Raw genomic sequence first — 21809 nt, forward strand, 5'->3', positions numbered from 1 at the left:
AGACTAGGAATCCTCTAGACGGAGTTTAGAGCAATTATTTCATGAAACCGATGTTGTCAAAAAATACGGGGGTGCGGGGGACGAGGTGAGCGAGGTCCCGTGCCGTGATTGGTCCGTTCAAAGACACGGACGTCACATAAAGACACTTTCGACTCGAAAATGGAGTAAAACTACCGTATTTGTGGCAGAGGGGGTAAAGCTACTATGCTCAGTCTGGAGGATGTCTTGTCTGTGAACCTAACTCACCTTAATGCTTCATATTCCCGAATTTGCCTCCTCGCTTGTAAACCTGTTGACAAACGTTTTTATATTAGTGTGATTTTAACATTTATCTCTATTTTGCATAATAATTTCCACTAAAGAGATCGCTTTTTACCGATAAGACCGCCTGTCACCTCAACTTTACGGAGTAAAACATGTCAAGCAAGTTGAAACAGGAGAGTGACCCGTTTATATATAGGAATGATTAATTATATCTGTAGATTACACTTTTTTTTGAGGATTTGTATGCTATATCTACTCAATAGGACAATTAAAGTGTCTCAAGATTCCATTCCGTTACATAGACTTTGTATGCCAGTAACAGAATGGAAGGAATGAAAAATATATGATTTTAATACGCCCAACAACTATCCGGATGCATGAGGCAGACGTGACCCGCCCAGTCCCGCGTCATCATTTTTAGGGTTCCGTACCCAAAGGGTAAAACGGGACCCTATTACTAAGACTTCGCTGTCCGTCCGTCCGTCCGTCCGTCTGTCACCAGGCTGTATCTCACGAACCGTGATAGCTAGACAGTTGAAATTTTCACAGATGATGTATTTCTGTTGCCGCTATAACAACAAATACTAAAAACAGAATAAAATAAAGATTTAAATGGGGCTCCCATACAACAAATGTGATTTTTGACCAAAGTTAAGCAACGTCGGGAGTGGTCCGTACTTGGATGGGTGACCGTTTTTTTTTTTTTGCTTTCTTTTGTTTTTTTTTGCTTTATGGTACGGAACCCTTCGTGCGCGAGTCCGACTCGCACTTGCCCGGTTTTTAATTTTACTTGCTACTTTACAACGATCAATCAATATCATTTTATTTGCAAGAACATGCAACAATACAGAAATACTACATTTACATGTAACAATACAGAAATACAGAGTCGCAGGTACGTGTGTGGAGTAACAGAAGGGAAGGGGATTGCAAAGGGCGCGGTGGGCTGACTAATTAATTGCGCGTTGACCAGTATACAGGCTCAAGGGATGGCATGATTTAAGTTTTTCTTTGAAGAATTTTAAAACGATGAATGATTGAGTTGAAACGATGAAACATAGTTATTTCATGAGTGATTGAGTTTTATTTTTGTCACGGACAACTAGTTGGCCTTTATATATTTGCCATGCCTTAAAACTGCAAAACACGTTATGATTGCAACCCCGAGATACGATATAATTGTATTATCTATGTATTGGCAGGCGTGGCTCACTCCGCGATTTCGTCACTTTGCAACAGGTAGCTACAAGTACATCCGTTCCACACCAATTTGGGTGGCTAGCTATAAGCCGCGCGTGGCGCTGTCGCCACCTAGCGGCCATATCTGTCCTGCCGGCCTAGCCAAGGTTACAATCGCCATCGCTTCGACAACGAAAAGCATTATGTCTCTCTATCACTCTTCCATGTTAGTGCGACAGTGACAGTTGCATTTCGATCGCTACGGAGCGTAAGCGATTGGCATGTTGGCTACGCGGCCAGATCGTAACAGACGTGTTTTGTTAGAGAGCGAGTCTTTTGTAACTAGTACTATTATTTATTCTGTGGTATTGGTTCTAAAGTCTGGTTGACCGTTTTACAAAAACACGGCAAGTAAAAAAAACGATTTGTATTGTTGACTGGTAGAAAGTGCCATTTGGCATTAATTTAATGACACTTATACCTTATACGATAAAGGAATGTAAAAATCATTCCTTATACGAAGTAGGAAGTCCCGTCCGAATCCTGATAAGTACATCCCCCTGATAAGTTCCTGAGTTAGGGATGTTTTCTATGTATTAGGTACATAATATAATTATCGTCTATAGTTCGTTTTTTTTAGCATTAGAAAGAACTTGCAAGAAGGTAAGCGATCTTGACATGTCTTTTAATTGAAAAACGCTTTTTACAATTCAAAAACTATTACTTTTGAAAGCAGAAGAATATAAATGATCGTATTAGATTCATAATTGTTACATATTTGCCGTAACTTATTTTTAAAATGTGTTTTTCAATTAAAAGACACATCAAGATTGTTTACCTAATTTCTAATGCTAAAAAAAACGAACTATAGTCCCAATTACACAAGCCAGAGCTTCGATCGATTGATCTATGTAAAATTGTCCTTTAACCTCTAGTCGCCCATACGTTAAACCTTGCCAAGCAAAATGAAATTTTATTTTGTCAACACAAAGTTCAAATTAGAATGGATAGGAGACCTTTATAGGTCTCTGGGCGGGTAGAGGTTAATATCTATTTATTTATTTCATTTAAATAAATCGAAAACATCGATACCCCGTGCGCCCCTCACTACGCCCCGCTCTAATTGCCGCCGCCATTTTTGCTCGATCTGCGGATTTGTCACGCGAGCCTGTCGCAGCTCGACTTACCATCGCCACAGAAGATATAATAGTACTACCGTATATACAGAAAGGACTTCTCAAAATTATCCATACACACAAGTAAGTACCGTGATAACACATTAACCTACATCCTAAAGGATCCTATAAAATAACAGTCTATTTCGCATAAAAGTGCTCGTACACGAGAAATTAAATCGTACCTCTAATTCTTTGAGGGGAGTTAACGCGGCCTGACGAGTAGGCGGTTCGCGGTTCGCTTCCCCGACGATGCCGATCCATAGAATACCTCTCACAGCATGGTGTACAATAAGATTTTATAGAAAATTCACGATACACATTACAAAACGCTAACGGTTCCCTGTTGTAGTAGGCGCTTTTCGCTACCTACGGTTTGTCCCGTGTTATCGACTACACTTATAGCGCGTAGGTAGCTCGCAGTAAATATGTAGGTATGTTAATATGCCCCATTCAAACTTTAAGATAAGTGACGTTTTAGTTTCAAAAATTAAAAAGTAAACGTAGTAAACACTTTACTGCACAAAACAAGTAAGTAAATAACACAGAGAGAATACAGTAAATGTGTACAAAGGCACAAAAAGTTATTCAAGGGTATTGTGATATGTGAGAGAGTGGGGGAGATTGCACAGGATCGAGACAACTGGCGCGCCATGGCGTGTACCCGTGTCGGAGGCCAAGTTTCTGCGCCGTTAAGTATGTTCATGCTAGATCTAGTGGGAGACATCTGAGCCGCGATCACATCCATTAACGTGTGTTATATGTAGCTGACTCCGTGTCGGGAAGTGGCATGAAAATACAAGCTAAATTACGCAAAATACGACTTTATAATACCGCCGACGTAAAAAATACGTTTACACTTTAGGACCTTACTCCATTGTAATAAAGGCGAAAACTGTGAACATATTTTTGAGACTGTACAAAGACTGACGCAGAGCTTGGAAATGATTTATTATGGCATCTTCGCTTTCTTAACATAAACACAATAATTTAAGAGCCTCTTAGTCGGTAATAATACAAGAGCCCTGCTTATTTTCTACTATTTTTAACAGTGTTAATATAAAGAAAAATCTATTGTTATAAAAACTCGAAAACCGTGCCTAGTTTGTACCTTCCTAAGAGCGTTATCACATTGTGCGATCCGATATCGGATGTCGGAAGGAAGTAAAATAAATGTAAGATGTATGTGTTTCTCTGTATTTATTATCGATTTAATAAATCATTATTACTATGAAACGATAAATAATACAAAAAAGGCCGACTTAATGCCAATGATACTCTCCTGCAGCTGTTTTTGTCACAGGCGCCTTCTGACATCCGATATCGGAAAGGCGCTTCCGATAAATTCAGCCATGTCGGAGCCCCCCGTCAGCTGTCGGGCCTATAGTATTTGTTTATGTACGTATGTGTAAGCATAAGCTTGTTGTAGTGTGCGTGGACCGGGCGCGTCCGGATGGGATCGGACAATGTGAAAACGCTTTAAGGAACCCAAAGAAGGGAATTCAAATAACTATTATGACGTATCGAAAATTCCCCAAATTCCGGTCGAAAAAAGACACGTTATTGATAAAAGGACTCCCCGAATATCGGCAAGATTAGATTAAAAATACTCGCTTTACTTCGACCCTATGTAGAGTTGGGACGAATTTGAGTCTTTTAAGTCTAAAATAAAAAACAGCCAAATGCGAGTCCGACACGCGCACAAAAGGTTGCGTACCATTAGGTAAGCAAAAAACGACAAAAAAATCACGTTTGCTGTATGGGAGCCCCACTTAAATATTTATTTTAATCTGTTTTTAGTATTTGTTGTTATAGCGGCAACAGTAAGACATCATCTGTGAAAATTTCAACTGCCTAGATATCACGGTATCATGAGATATAGCCAGTTGACAGACAGACAGACAGACAAACAGACAGACGGACAGCGGAGTCTAGGCGGAGAGTAATAGGATCCCGTTTCTACCCTTTGGGTACGGAACCCTAAAAACTAAGTATGCTGCTCCAGACTGCTGTTTCTAAAACTTGTGAGTCCTGAATTAAGCTCTTCCTGACTTTTAGTTTTCACTAAACTCCATTGTTGGTTATTACAAAGTACACCGCCTGATTTGAACTTTAAGATACGTCAATTACGGATATGTTAGTGTCAAAAGTGACGTTTCTATAAACAAGTGCGAGTCGGACTCGCGCACGAAGGGTTCCGTACCATAATGCAAAAAAAAAAAGCAAAAAAAAACGGTCACCCATCCAAGTACGGACCACTCCCGACGTTGCTTAACTTTGGTCAAAAATTACGTTTGTTGTATGGGAGCCCCATTTAAATCTTTACTTTATTCTGTTTTTAGTATTTATTGTTATAGCGGCAACAGAAATACATCATCTGTGAAAATTTCAACTGTCTAGCTGTCACGGTTCGTGAGATGCAGCCTGGTGACAGACGGACGGACGGACGGACGGACGGACGGACGGACGGACGGACAGCGAAGTCTTAGTAATAGGGTCCCGTTTTACCCTTTGGGTACGGAACCCTAACAAAAACGTCAAATTTGACACCGACCTAATATTTGACGTATCTTAAAGTGCGAATCAGGGGTAGTGACAATTTGTGAAAGGTATCAGTATAACGGGTGATTTAATGCCTTTTTTAAACGATTTACTGTTTCAATATAGCTATACTAAAAACACCACAAATCACTCTAGATACACCTCACCTTAAATCCCCAGCCAGCAAAGTGAATTACCGATCGATTCCGGCCAAAGGTTAAAGACAATTTAACTTGAGTGACGGCCCTACGTTAATCATGTTGAGCACGGTCCGCGTGACACCCCTGACTTAGTATTGAGAGCTCCCGGGTTGACTTAGAATTCTTAATGATGCTGTTTTGGATACAGAGTGAAATTTAAAATGAAGTTTAAAATGGCTTTTCGAATTTTCTAAAAAACATATTTTTTTGTAGCATCCTTACAAAATATAAAACTGTATTCACCAAACACTGCGAAATTTTCTGCGGTGTTTTTAAATTCAATGACCACTTTCCGTTGTTGATTTACAAGTAGGACTGTGAAAAGTGGAAAACAGAAAGAACAACAAACTTCAATTTCATATTTAAATGAACTTAAGCACGAAAATTGTCAGTTTCAATTTTAAAAATGTAAGTGAATAATTTATTTTCTACGATAAAGTCAGTATTGTTTCGAGAAAATGTGTTACTATAATTATTACTAAATAATTTAAGGTAGGTAGCATAGGTACGTACGTACCAGTGGCGGCGCGTCCATAAAAGCCGATTCCCACCGGCTTGCCTGTTTTTGGAACGTAAACGTGTACGTAGGCCGAGGCATGTCTTGTTAGATCCTGACGACGAAATAACGCTGGCTCAAATCAAACAACAAGAATTAATTAGGACCCTGGCCAGGCAGCGTACGGCTCCTCCCAGAAATGGCAAAAGAAAGCCAGCTTCATACTATTCCACGCGCCCTCACTGGGAAAACAAACGTAGACCACTAATCAATGCCACACCGGGCCCTCTGCCCTAGGTTAAGGAACTATTTTTATAAAAATTAATTCATCCTCACAATAAATTTCATAAATTTCAAAACTAGAATTGTATAGCGTCATTATTTGCTAATATTTACTGTAAACTACACTCCTCTACTCTCTTCTATCATCTTTTACTTCTTCTGTCTCTTTCTTGCTCCTTTCATACTTGGCAGTGTCGCGGCCCTTCAGGCCGCAACACTGATCCCACTCACACCGCAAACTGTAACTGGCCCCAGGCGCGGCCAAACAGTATAAGTAATGATTAAAAAAAAAAAAATTGCCTGTTTTTGGACGTTTGAGCAGAGTTGTAAAGGAAACCTGTAAGCCAAAATTAGCCCCGGCTCGCCTATGGATATGCCTGACGCACCGCCACTGGTACGTACATACATACATTTTGCTCAGGAGCGTCGAGGTTGTAAAGTAAACATCTACATTTTTATTAACAATAAATATTTTTTATTAAGTTTAGTTAATATTTAACACTACACCTTATAAAACAAAGTCCCCCGTCGCGTCTGTCTGTTTATGTGTTTGTTTGTTTGTTCGCGATAAACTCAAGCGATAAAACTACTGAACGGATTTTCATTGAAATTTTGAACGTTGGAAAATCAAGATTCCCAACGGTATGCAAGTTTGGGACCTACCGACTGCGCCACTCCGACGTACGGTCAAGTTCACAAACATCTTTACTGGCCAACGTTCCAAAAATATATTTACATGACATTATTGCGGCGTGATAATATAATTTTTGTATTGTTAGCTTGCAAAGTTGTTTGTGAACTAAACCGTACGTTGTTAAGATATAAGATGTTATTGTATTACTTGTACCTACTCATATGTAGCATATAATAAATATCATTTTGGTGTTACATTGATATAAAAAATATGACTTTTTTGCGTTATTTCTGTATAAAACAAAGGTTTTCTATTAATTTAGCGAAAACGAATATTTGAAAGTTGATATATGTGTACATATTTATGTTGTAATAGTGTGTAATGACTTAATAAAACTCAATTGTTTTTTGTATGGAAAGCAAAACACCTTAATTCAAAATAACTTAGTATCCCCAGTAGTCAATACAATCCAAATTGTCCCCTCGCAATTAATACAGTTTGGGACCAGGTCAATTTAAAGCTAAAGGTATTATGTCACTATTACATTAGATCCACTTAGGCTGGTCCTTCGATTAGAAGTTAAATTCGAGTTAAATAAGGTATTACAATAGTAGAAAGTTAAAGTCGCTTAAGCTGTTTCTTGATTAAAGCTTGCATTTACTTGAAAATCTAAAAAGGTATTAAGATATTAGGAAGTTAAAGGCGTTTAAGTTGTTTTGATATTGGACGTTGAATGTATTCGAGAAACTTCCTGGCGCGTTTGCAATTGTAATCCAATTGGCCACCAGTGGCAAACTTTGGGATTCCGATTAAGCTGAACATTGTGCCTTGTTTATAGGGTGTATCTGCATATACTTTAAATAGTATTACAGATTTACACATAGGGGCTCTGGACATCGGATGATGGTAGCATGACGTAGGGGGAAACGGGGTCATTCGAAGCATGATTTTTGGATGATTTTAGGGGCGGGGGGGGTCAAAATCGTCAAAAAATTGATGACGTAATTTATGGACAGCCCCATAGCTTGAACTAACAGGTTGTAAAAAAGATGTTTATGTCAATTAAGTGACCGAATGATCGCTTTGAGGCATACTTACAGTTAGTTGCTCCATAGGCTACAGTATCCGCTTGTTATCAGCCAACCGTACATTTGTTTCTCTCTTTCATCGAGTAAACAAATTCTGATTTTACTTAACCGTTGCCATTTATTTATGATTTAGCATAGGATTTTTCCGTGAATCTGCATCAAAAACTACACTGATTAATTATTTACTTTTAGACTCTTATCAAGTGCGTGATGAGGAATAAAAAAACGATGACAACTCAATAAGTAGCGGCAGAATTGTGAACTTCCAAAAAAAACAGTCGTAAATTCTAAATTCCTATACATTTTGACATTTGTCAACTGTCAAATCATATCATATTATCAATTAAAAATACCTAAGATACGAGTCTAATGCTTAGTAAACAGTTTAACTAACTCATCAAGATAACCCAAGAGATAGTAATCATACACATGTTGTTCTAAATATTCGGGCCGAATAGCTTTAATTGCGAAGGACGATTAGGGTTTTATCTATCCGCACTGTTTGAGCCAAATTTCCCAAGGGATGGAAAGAACAACGGCCGACGTGGATGGCTCTTGAATGGTTTAACTAGTTATTATCCGACAGTGCACAAAAGAGAGTAGTGTGCAGTGTTTATTAGTCTATGTATGTGTGTATGTATATACTTTATTGTACCTACATAGAAATAAAAAAACAAGAAACACAGTTACAGAGTTAAATACAACAAAGTCGAACTTATCCCCGTCTGGAATCTCTTCCAGTTAACTTTTGAGGAAATGAGTAGGACAGAAGTAACGATGAGTATGTATTGGGTGAATCAATTGCTTGTCGTTACTCTGGCCCGTCAGCCAGGTGACAATTAGCACAGTTTGTTAAAATAACTCTTGTACTACGTTATTGTATCGTGCCTGATAGATGGCTCTTTGTGACAAAGTTAGTTACATTATGTAAATAAAAAAACTGCAAAATACTTTGTCCTAACTTTGTAACTTAGTCCTAACTAAAAATTGTCCCAACTTTGCAACTTTATCTTAACATAAACTTGTTCTAACTTTGCTATCAAACAGTCAACTTTTTAGGCTCGTCTATTAATTAAAAAACTCCATTGCCTGTGAAAAACATCATTTCACAATTAAGCAGGGTTCTATTAATTACCAAAGCAAATTATGGTCCCATCTACCATTTAAATAAATCCGCGTTACCACGTAATTAGTTAATTAGTAAACGACAGCGGCCCTAATTAAAAACATCTTTTACAATCTTACTGAAAAATCCTTTCACGCGCGAAACAAGTCGCATTTCTGTACATAAAAGACAAAATAAACGAAACGGCTTGATTCGGGAAATGAATTAGATCTCTACTAGACATCAACAAGTTACGATATGGATAATTTAAAGATATTTGTAAGATAGATATGTCAAATTTGACGTTTCCGCGATTCTGGAGGCCCTCTTGAACGATTTAGACAAGTTATGACTTAGATATCCAAGTCACATCTAGTCGATATCTAATGTAAATCTAGTTGATCTCTATATCGTTTCTAGATCTTGTGATTATCTCGTTTCCCGAATACGCGTGTTAGTCTGGCCATCCAACGAGGTGACACGGCCAGTCTTCTGGGCACCATAACACATGACAGCGACCTGGGGAGAATTTTTTATTTATAAGATTATTTTAAGTTTTATATTGCATGTAGTTTAGTTTTATTGTTTAGTTTATATTTTTATGTCCCGTTTATAAATAAATATTACTATTCGACGGTTAGGACCTAAAATGACGTGATGGTGATGTTAAGGTGGATTTTAGCGTTAATCTTGTTAATAGTGGCCAACTTTAATGGCGCCTTTTTTAGGGTTCCGTAGCCTAATGGCAAAAAACGGAACCCTTATAGATTCGTCATGTCTGTCTGTCTGTCTGTCTGTCCGTCCGTCCGTATGTCTCACCAGTTTTTTCCGAAACTATAAGAACTATACTGTTGAAACTTGGTAAGTAGATGTATTCTGTGAACCGCATTAAGGTTTTGAGACAAAAACAGAAAAAAAAATTTTGGGAGTCCCATACTTAGAATTGAAACTCAATTTTTTTTCATCAAACCCATACGTGTGGTGTATCTATGGATAGGTCTTCAAAAATGATATTAAGGTTTATAATATAATTTTTTTGTAAACTGAATAGTTTGCGCAAGAGACACTTCCAAATGTGTGTCCGAAAGATAAAAAAAAATATATGATGTACATTACCATGCAAACTTCCAACGAAAATTGGTTTGAACGATCTAGTAAGTAGTTTTTTTTAATGCGTCATAAATCGTAAACCGCAATTTTATTATGTTACTTGCTGCTACGGAACTCTTCATAGGCGAGTCCGACTCGCACTTGGCCGCTTTTACTTTATTTAGTCTAACGACTAACCCCGTTATTCATAAAACTTTACGAGCCTGATTTAGTTAAATTACGTTTTATCCCTTTCTTACTAATACATAAGTCAAAATGACAGATAAAGACAAACGATTCATATCTAATTCAGGCCAGTAACGCGTTTATGCATAACGCCATTTCACTTTCACTTTAATTTATTATTACTTGTTTATTTCACTTAATACTTTTCTGTTTTTAATTAAAAACAAAACTACTTTTCTGTGTTCTGGCATATTTTACGATCATAATTTCTCATAACCCTCATTCCCCAAACCCAAAAGGCCAGTTAACGCGAAATATCTCAAAACACAAAGGGTTCTGTACATTCCTTTTTACTCGGCAGTGTCATCAGTTTGGCTATTAAGTCGAATGTGCTCGCTGAGTGCCCTATTGTGGGAAGGAGAGTCAATGAGATATTCTGCCTTTTTAACCAACGTTGGCAAATTAAGGGTTATGTATATATGTATGTGGAAGGGTATGTTTGTTATGTGTGTTTTGCTATTAAAACTGCTAAACTGATTGTCAATTGATTTTGTGGTGCCGGTGACAAAGCTGCAAAAATATGTTACCGTTTTTCTTAAAGGAGAAAGTTAGATATAATTTATAGTTACGAAAAATAACTAAATCTCGCAATTTTTTTTAAAGTCAAAGACAGTCGGTACCTACTACCTATACAAATTAAAGAAGGAATGCATGCATGAATAAATAAATTCATTTTGTCAGATAGATATACGAATTGAAATATAATTTAATCAAAGATCATAACGGTTTCAGTTTTTAACAAAAAAAATTACTGGTATTATTTTTAAATTTCAGTTTAGACTAAGCAACAAAAAATAGTATTTATTTAATATTTTTACAGTAACTGTCGCACTATCGGCCCGACACTGACATATCTAATCCATATCGTATCTAGGCGTAATATTTGACGTACAGTCAGCAGCAGAAGTTGCTAAGCGGGCGAGGTGTTCAAAATTACCTTACCGCGCTTTTGTTCTCTTAACAATAAAGTCGCGTCAAGATCATTTTGAACATCTGGCCCGCTTAGCAACTTCTGCTGCTGACTGTATCATAAAGTTTGAATCGGAGTATCTTTACTGTGAAATTTCATTAATTTCTTAATCAAATGTTGACTGCACTTTGTATTGTTGAAGTGTAAAAACAATTAACACCAACTGCCGTATTCGAACTTCAAGATATTCACAAGAGGCGACACGTACTAGATCCATTCTAGATACGTTATAGTAGTTTAGATATCAACTAGTTCTCTTTTGCAGCGCAATACGGGCAACCAATGTCACTTTTACGTTAGATAGAGTAAGATATCTATTAGATATGAATTGGATCTCTAAGTCATGTCCTGTGGAAATCGTTCAAGTATCTCCAGAATCGCGCAAATGTCAAATTTGACAGGTTAGATCTTAAACATATCGTTATCGTATCTTGGTGATGTCTAAAAGATATCTAATAGATATCTATTTCAAAATCCGAATCGGGCCCCAAGCATTCGAAATTAAATCTCACACCAACGTCCCAACACGTCGCATCAACACAATTTTGTCCGGAATGTGAGTGCTTTATGTCTATTCTTCCGTGAAATAAGAAACAAAGCCATTTCCTCTGAATCCCTGTTTATTTAACGTTGCTTTCACCTGGACAATTAACATTCAGATGCTATTCCTACAACTTCCAAAGCGAACGCGAGTGAAAAATACAGGGTGTGTCCGACCTTGGGGCTTTAAATCCGGGGCTCGATTCTACTCGCTAAACTGAGCTACTTTTATTATGGCACCAACCCCGAAATCCCGAAAAAAAATTTTACTTTTTCATACATTTTGGCTGACCAGATGTCGACGTTTTCTATGGAAAAGCCAAAAAAAATTCCCCGATTTTAGGGTTGGTCCCATAGTTAGTAAAAGTAGCTCAGTTTAGCGAGTAAAATCAAGCCCTGGATTTAAAGCCCCATGGTCAGACACACCATGTATACTGTAGAACTGTTTAGACGACAACGGTTTCACTCACTTGAATTTTTAGTCGCTATTGGCGACATGTTAGAGTGCACGAAGTGCAGCCGACGCGAGCACTGGAGCCTGAGGAAGGACCCCCGACGGGTCCGAAATATGTCGCCAATAGCGACTAAAAATTCGAGCTTGAGTGAAGCCGTTAATTTTCGTCTAAACAGTTTAAAATATGTCTCACAAAAGCTTAATTTCGAATACCGTAGAACCTTGCAAAGTCAAACATTATAATACGTAAGGGTTCTGTTAAGAGTCACCCGAACCCGCGGCTTAAAAGCCGCTCCCATACAATCGAAGTCACGCTCTCATTTTAAGACAATTATGCTTAAATTATTAGAAACTTGGTATGCATATTTATCATCACATCACATTTACGTCATACATCGTACGTCACATACTTAAACGGGTCGCTAGTAGCTCTAGCCACCCAGATACACCTATAAAAAGGTCTCCGGTTCCATTCTAATTTAAACTTTGTGTTGACAAAATAAAATTTAATTTTGCTTGGCAAAGTTTGACATATAGGCGGCTCTTCTTCTTGATCGGGACACTCTTGACAGAGCGGTCGTGGTCATCATTGGAAGTCTCCCTTTGTGACACGTTTGACGTCTCGCCTCCGCTTCTCCCTGACGGCTGCGCGTTTACCGCATTCGTGCAAGGGGCCGTCCATTGCTGCCTTTATTTGGTCCGTCCACCTCATGGGCGACCTTCCCCGCGCTCGGGTACCTTCTACTCTGCCTTGCACCACCAGTCGCTCTATGGATACATCTCCACGTCGAGAAACGTGTCCAAAGAAAGTGAGGATGCGAGCTTGAACGATGGAGGATTGATGCCGAGCTTTTGGAGTATGGAGACGTTGGTGCGGTGTTCGGTCCACGATACTCCAAGCATTCTTCGCTAGCACCACATTTCCAGGGCATCCACCCTCTTCCTCTCACTCTCCCGCAGGGTCCACGTCTCAGCGGCGTAGAGAAATATGGGGAATACAAGTGCTCTAACGAGCCGGATTTTTGTGGCTTTTGTGGTGTTGCGATTCCGCCATATTTTTCGTAACTTGTCCATAGCGCTTCTAGTGATTGCCATACGACGTTTGATCTCGTCTACACATCCTCCGTTGTTGGAAATCAGAGCTCCTAGATAAACATACGATTTTACAACATCACAATTCGCTATTTGTGTGACTTCAGGCGAATTGTCGTTGACACGATCGATAATCATTATCTTGGTCTTACTGCCGGCTTGGTCTTATATAGGCGGCTAGAGGTTAACAAATAAATGGTTGTCAAAAGGTCAAAGTATCTTGAGGTCGCAACACGCTGGTCTACTATAATATATCTTCCGAGAGCGACTAGAATCTCTCCTCTCGGAATTAAGAAATACACTCAATGTCTTGGAATGCTATTCGGTGGACTTTTACCGCGCAATTGCGGTTTTCTGAATAAAATATCTTCTTCCTCTTCCTCGCGGTATCCCAGCATTTTGCCACGGCTCATATAGGAGCCTGGGGTCCGCTTGACGACTAATCCCATGATTTGACGTAGGCACCAGCTTTTACGAAAGCGACTGCCATCTGACCTTCCAACCCAGAGGGGAAACTAGGCCTTATTGGGATTAGTCCGGTTTCCTCACGATGTTTTCCTTCACCGAAAAGCGACTAGTAAATATCAAATGATATTTCGTACATAAGTTTCGAAAAACTCATTGGTACGAGCCGGGGTTTGAACCCGCGACCTCCGGATTGCAAGTCGCACGCTCTAACCGCTAGGCCACCAGCGCTTTTTTCTGAATAAAATATATGTTTGGATAAATTGCTTGACATTGTTGTAGGATTTTTTTGTGTTTTTTTAGTGAAGAAGCTAATCTTTTGTGATTAGGTACAAACACAAATCATTTACGAAGAAAGTGAGTAATAGAAATGATGTGATTTAGTAGAAAGAGAAGTAAAACTATCGGATATTTAAGCCGGATTCACATTTGTTTGACATGATTAGATTAGATTAGATATATTTATTTCTTAAAGAAAAAGACACAGTATTTTACACAAAAGGATAAAACAAAGGCTTTCACTAAAAGATGTTGTGTCGTGATGCATCAGAACGGCAATCAGTTCATCAGAATACAACACGTATTCTATTAAAATCAACACCATACTTGTATCGTCGTAATATTTGTATCTTTCGCTTTAATTTCGAAATTCAACATAAGTTTATTAATGTTGATTTACCTATCTTATTGCTTCATGTATGTGAATCCAATACCATTAGCAAATAAGATATTTGTATGTTTAGCTCGCATTTCGATATTCAATATAACATAATTAATTTAGATTCATATTTAGTAGTGGGACTAGTGAGGTTATGTCGAACATATTAACTCACATTTATAGACGTGTCTAACGCGAATAAAAGCGAATAACGGGAATAAAGTAATTTCGCGTTAGACCCGTCTATACATGTGAATTAATATGTGTTCAAAACGCGGTAATTTTAAATATTATATGTCCAACATATTTAAAGGTAGACTATAAGACTGATGACCCGATTCGACCAATGCTTATAAGATGTCACAGCGATACGATACTAATCTGTCAGGGTCAAAAGTCAGATCTTTGAGTTGGTGTGAGTCTGTAACAACCCTACTGTGTTCTTGTGCGGTCTCGGCATTTACGCAAACATCAAAGGCGTCGGTCCACTGTTACTTTTTATACTGTGGACCACAGATACTTATGCAAAACATACCGCAAATAAAATTCAGAATTCATATTTTACAACTAAGGTAATATACCCAATAATAAGGCAAACATCCAACCCCGCAAGGTGACAATCGCTTGCGCTTCGCCATCGAATCGCTTTGTGTCTCTCTATCACTCTTCCATGTTAGTGTGACAGTGACAGTTGCGTTTCGTTGGCTACGAAGCGTTAGCAATTGGCATGTTGTCTACGGGGCCTGTTCCACTAATTTAAGTAAGAATAAAGTTTAAGCCAAGTTTAACAAGTTCGTTCCAACAAGTTTTGTATTACCATTGCTTGTCGAGCCAACGCGAACGATGGTCTCAGCTATAGTCTGTATCTTAACGTATTTAAATAAAAGTAAACAAAATCTACCTATCTAATTTGAGGGTTCAAATGGCTCCTTAAGCCAGTTGAGGGTGGATGAAAACATTACATGATCAAATAATGTAGGTTAAAGTTAGGTCATTCAGCGACTGATCCAGGCGGTTTTGAATTTGGTTAGTTAACCAATAAATGTATAACTACCCTAAAATTTACAGATAGTAAATTTTATTACAATCGTATTTTTTTTAGCTGCCCAAACTCAACCTGTTAGGAGAAAATGGCCTTCAAAGTACTGAAAATTTACCAAACCTTCTAATTACTAAGAACTTTTTTCAAAAAAATTGATAATTAATTACTGGTTTCGTTATATGTTGGAGAACATGAATAAAGAATGGGGACGTGTTTTGTCATTTCACCACAAACTCATTTTTTATATAAAAAAAATATATATATTAATAAATACATTTTTATATAAAAAATGAGTTTAGAGATTTTCTCCTAGCAGGTTGAGTTTGGGCAGGTAAAAAAAAATACGTGTCCGTTATTTTAGACTACTCTATAACATATATCAAAATAAATCAAATCGGAGTCGGACAGTTGGGTAGTACCTTCGAGCAACACCGGCTTCCGACACATTGCTCGAAGGGTAGTACCCTTCCTTGTTCTAACTAACAAAACAAGAGCACGTCACTTTTGCCGATGCTGCGCCGCTTGCTGTCAATTATTAATTAATTATTAGTCATTATTATTCATTATTTTGATATCCGTACGAGTTAAATAAAAAATGAAAAAGGAAATGTCATAGTGTAGCTTGATCCCTGCCCAAACTTAACATCTCATAGGAGAAAATGTACACAACACAAGCCTTATCGAGCTATGTGCTTTGTAAAGGTGACAGTCCATTTCCAACGACAGCTGCATTACTGTTCATTTTACTACGGAAATTGACAATGACAGCGACGCGTTCAGTACCGGTAGTGCAGCTGCGGTTAGAAATGGAATGTTACCATAAAAGATTGTCCCAAAATATTTAAATATTTTCTCTTAACAGGTTTTTGTGAGTCGAACACTAGTTTGCTTCGTGGATAATGGGAATAACACACCGGGATCGTTGTACAACCCTACCCTTTTAGGGTTGTCACATTGACGGTTTTAGGCAAAGTTGGGGTAAATAAGCGTTATAGATATGTTGTGTGGATTTCAATTGTATACAATCCGTGACATAGTTTGCGGCCTAAACTTTTCTATGCACAACATTTTAGGGGTTTGGCCTGTCACTATTAGCGGCTTTGTGAGCTATAGACCTTTTTGAACTCTCAGACGTCCGCCATTTTGAAGAAATTCTAAAAGTTGAATAGAAAAAAAATCCACATAATATCGAACCTGCACACCAAATTTCATGAATATCGGATAAGAGAAGCGACCTGTAGACGAAAATTTTTGCTCAAGCTGAAATGGAGACGCTTCGCTCACGCTTCTCGCTCGCTCGGTTGATTAATTAAATTTAAACCTTGAGAATTGACAAAAGATGAGCTCCATCTTAGGCTTACTTGTGAGACCAGTGCCGTGTTTATCAAAAGCTTGTAAGTTGTAATACAAGTGGAAGTCCCTTTCTAACAAAAGCTGTCAAAAAGTGACTTCCACTTGTATTACAAGTTACAAGCTTTTGATAAACAGGGCACTGGTGTGACGGGGTCAATAGCCAGTCAGCTTATAATAAAAAAAAAGATATTTTTTAAAACCATTCCTTAGGGAAGAGGGGAAACGACAGAACAATTCCCTCGAGAGCTTAAGCATAAAGATTTTGTAAATATTTTAAAATACTTCTTCCAAGTTCCAACCCACTTTGCAGATTACATTTTATAAATCAACATGTTTCCAAACAAATATAATTCGGCATGAATTCATAAGTAACAGTTGAGTAGACGAATGAGGGCCCGATTCGGATTTTGAAATAGATATCTATTAGATATCTTTTAGACATCACCAAGATACGATAACGATATATTTAACTAACCTGTCAAATTTGACATTTGCGCGATTCTGGAGTTACTCTTGAACGATTTCCACAGGATACGACTTAGAGATCCAATTCACATCTAATAGATATCTTACTCTATCCAACGTAAAAGTGACATTGGTTGCCCGAATTGCGCTGCAAAAGAGAACTAGTTGATATCTAAACTATAACGTATCTAGGATCTAGTACGTGTCGTCTCTTGTGAATATCTTGAAGTTCGAATACGGCAGTGAATGTATAAAGGATTCATGTGATGACTTGTGCAAAGTAATTCGTAGTTTTTAACCCGCACGCCCCCTGAATTAGGGTTTCGGGAATGGTAGGAAAAACTCTGGAAATTGGTCCTCAGGTAAATGGTTTGTAAGCAATGTGCAATGGTCATTGAAGATAAAACTAACCTTACGTCTATCTACTTGGCAAATGGTATTTGCAAGAAAAGTATGTATATATATAAATATATATATCATCCTGTATATATACCTATTTAAATATACAATACCTAGATAAGTTATGGTTATGTATTCTCTATTGTTTGCTTCTAAACGCTTCCCGTTTTTGTTTGAAGAAACGTCATATTTGACACTGACATGTCTAATCCATATCATATCGTTTCTAGATCTATTCACTGACGTATCTTAAAGTTTGAATCGGAGGGAATGTGAATATTATCTAATTTATCTATCATTTATTTCTTATCACAAATAAATAACAGATGAGGGTAGATATTCCTTATAAAGCATCTCCTACTAACTGTATTTCATGCCCTAGTTTTACATCTCATTCTTTACTGAATCTCGGGACCGTACATTAATATTAAAATATACTTTCTACCTTTCCTCAAAGATCATGATATCTCTGAAACACTCGTAATACACAATTCCAATTTTTTCAGCAAAATTAACTGAAACGTGAAAAATTAAACAATAAAGCGGTTGAAAGAACAACCCTAGAGAGACGTTTTGGTGGACTCAACTTTGCACATTACAAATGTATATTTAACTAAGTTTAAACTGAAATAAATGGCATATACTAAGAAATAGTGACCAAGGCCTCCAGTGCCCCAGGCTGGAATCGAACCAGCGTCCTCTGCTATCGCGGCAGGTGCCTAATTTTTTTTTTTTTTTATTGGTATTCAGGATAACAACAGCCGTAAATATAACTAAGACATATTAATGCTTACATAAAAATAAGGCCAATAACAGTCATCCATTGAGTTACATTATATAACGATTAAAAATAACAAAGATAAGAAAACAACGAGAATGTACAATACACACAAATGCTCGATACGCTAGAAATACTATAAACCGGTTGTAAAATGTATAAGTAACCTAGTTAAAAATACCTACTTTTAATACAAAACAAAACCATGACATTGCATTAGTTGAAAATCAGACACCAGCAGACGTTCACAAAAATATCAAGATAAACATCATAATGTAGTAGTTATTCAAACTGAAAGTTTATTTTATTGTTCATAGAATTATTATAGGAGTTAGAATTTAAAAAGTACACCTACCTGAACGTACAACTAACTGCATTTCCCTGGCAACCAGGAACACATAGCTTGAAAAAATTATGATCTTATGATATAAAGAGATGTTGTAATAAAATGTATGTATTTATTTAAGGAGCAATTAGTACCAGTACTGAAGTTAAATGTAGAAACACAATAGTAATAAAAACAGAAACTGATTTTATATTAATTTTCTTTGAACAAAATGGAATGTATATATTTTTTGAATTTATTTTTAGAACCTACAAAAGGATCGGCAGTGCAGAATTCAGTGTTATACAAGTGAGGGATCCGTGATAACACGGCGTTAGAACCATAGTTAGTGGAGTGGAAGGGAACATGAAATAGAGTTGTATGTCGAGTTCGACGTCTTGGAACTCGAAACGTTAGACCAGATAATAATTCAGGGCAGTCTAAACGATTTCTAGTTATATCGAAAAGTAGACTCATATCAGCTAATTTGCGCCTAGCTTCAAGTGAAAGTAGGTTATATTCCCGGCAATTACCTTTGTACCCAGCAGATGGTTTCTTAAATTTAAAATTTAAATGAGCTACAAATTTTTTTTGAATTTTTTCGATGCGGTCTTTATGAACAGCGTAACAAACTGACCAGATAGGTGATGCATATTCAAGGATGGATCTCACATATGCGTAATATACGACTTTTAGACATGACAAGCTATGAAAAGGTTTACAGGTCCTCATGACGAAGCCTAAACTGCGATATGATCTGTTAATAATGGAGTCAACGTGATTTCTCATTGTCATTTTAGAATCTAGAATTACACCCAGGTCACGCACAACATCGACTCTGTTCACCGCTACGCCATTAAAGTGGTATGAGTAATTAAATGGCTTAAGACTTCGAGTAAAACTTATACACTGACACTTATTAACACTTATTGTTATCTTATTACGGGAGTAATACTCGACTAGGTTATTAAGATCATTTTGCAGGAGTTCGCAGTCTGCTAAAGATTTAACACGCATGAATACTTTTTTATCATCTGCATATAATAAATGGCGTGCGGTTACAAAACATGTATTAATATCGTATATATAAGCATTATAAAAGAGAGGACCGAGATGGGAGCCTTGGGGCACGCCGGAGGGAATATTAATGTAATCAGACCTATAGCCGCCAAGAACTACAGCTTGGGAACGATTAGTGAGGTATGATTTGACCCATCTGAGCAAGTCGCCATGAATTCCGAGTGCTTCAAGCTTCATGAGAAGTATAGCATGGTTGACACGATCGAACGCTTTTTCAAAGTCTGTGTATATCACGTCGACTTGACCGCCTCCTTCCATTTCTGTTAAAACATGATTCGTGAAGCAAGCTAGGTTGGAAACTGTAGAACGTCCCTTTAGAAAACCGTGCTGTTTATCCGAGATCCCACAAGAGACAAGGGGGTAAATTTGTTTAAAAATTATGGATTCAAAAAGCTTTCCTATGGTATTGAGGATAGAGATAGGTCGATAATTCTCGATATTGGACTTTGAACCTTTTTTATATATAGGAATAATATGGGCCCTTTTCCAGATGGAGGGGAAAATACAGTCCTTTAAAGATCGTTGAAATAGAATGGTTAGTGGGCATGCAAGGCTCTCAGCACAAGAAGTTAAACGCATTACAGATATCCACGCCACTGTTGTAGTGATTACTACCTAAATTGAAACAATTAGGGTAATTAGAGCCTCCCCGTTTAGATTTGACATATTTCCAAAAGAATTTAGGAGAGCGCTTGATGTAAGATTCGGTGTTGTTATTAAAACGCTGAAAACATTCACTCTGTACATGCTTTTGCCTAGCTCTAAGCATCGAAAATTCGTCATAATCACGTGGGTTTAAAAACTTTTTCCACCGTAGATGGACTTTGTTTTTTTCTTTTATTATCTTTATGAGCGATGAGCTGTACCAAATAGGGTATGAGTCATTTTTTGGGTATGATATAGGTACAAATTTAAGAAAACAATCATTTAGGGTGTTATAAAAAATGTCAACAGCTTTGTTTACGTCGCTTGTGCTTAAAATTGTATTCCAGTCTATACTACTTAAATATGCATTTATTTTAACATAATCACATTTAAAAAAGTTAAAGCGAGGTGTCGTGTTATGTTTTAAAGGTGTTATAAACAGATCTAAGATATCAATTAAGAGTGGTGGGTGATAAACATCTAACTTAGAAATTGGTTGACATTGAGACACGAGCATAGGCAGATTGCTAAAACACAGATCTAAAATATTGCCACATGAGTTCATAATAAAATTGTACTGTGTTAGGCCTAAATATTGCATATCTTCGACGAAAGATAACGCCGCGCTTTGATAATCTAACCTGCCCTGATTTAACAGAGAGAAACCTACATTACTATTCCATGATATACACGGTAAGTTAAAGTCGCCTAATAATAGATAGGTACATGAGGGAAACGTGTCAATCATACGTGTCATATTATTTTTTATGTCATCTAGGTTTAAAGGTAAATTTTCCTCAACAGGTGGTAAATATGCTAATGCAGCAATTAAATCGGTTGAGGCGCCGAGAGCGCGGCCCGGTATTCTTACACAAAGCGAATCAATTCCCGCGCATGACCACTCACGGTACACCGCGGCACAAAGATTGCGACGTGCACACACCATAACCCCGCCGCCCGTACTCTTATTAGTTAGGTGGAGATTCCTGTCACACCGAAATACATCGTATCGGAAATCGCAAAGTTCTGAGTCCAAAATGTCACTCTGTAACCAAGTCTCGGTTAAAAATATTAAGTCGTAATCATTATGAAGTATGTTATTGTATATATCTAAACACTTGGTTCGAAGACCACGGACATTTTGGTAATATATATTAAGATTACTATGGTTTACGTTTGGATAGTATATCGTGTTATTCACTGTAAGAGAACGAAATAACTATCAGAATTAGTCTTAATATTTG

The 21809-nt window shown here is 37.5% G+C and overlaps 1 protein-coding gene across 2 annotated transcripts in view; it reads right to left on the reverse strand.

The window, feature by feature from the left end:
- LOC134675061 (alpha-2 adrenergic receptor) overlaps positions 1-21809 on the reverse strand; it is a 683584-nt gene that overhangs the window by 547448 nt on the left and 114327 nt on the right. For both annotated transcript variants that reach the window (XM_063533217.1, XM_063533216.1), the window contains exon 2: positions 247-289. The gene's annotated coding sequence lies outside the window, so the exon portion shown is untranslated. The remainder of the gene's footprint in view (positions 1-246; positions 290-21809) is intronic.

Source organism: Cydia fagiglandana, chromosome 21, assembly GCF_963556715.1.
Source record: "Cydia fagiglandana chromosome 21, ilCydFagi1.1, whole genome shotgun sequence".
NCBI classification, from domain to species: domain Eukaryota; kingdom Metazoa; phylum Arthropoda; class Insecta; order Lepidoptera; family Tortricidae; genus Cydia; species Cydia fagiglandana.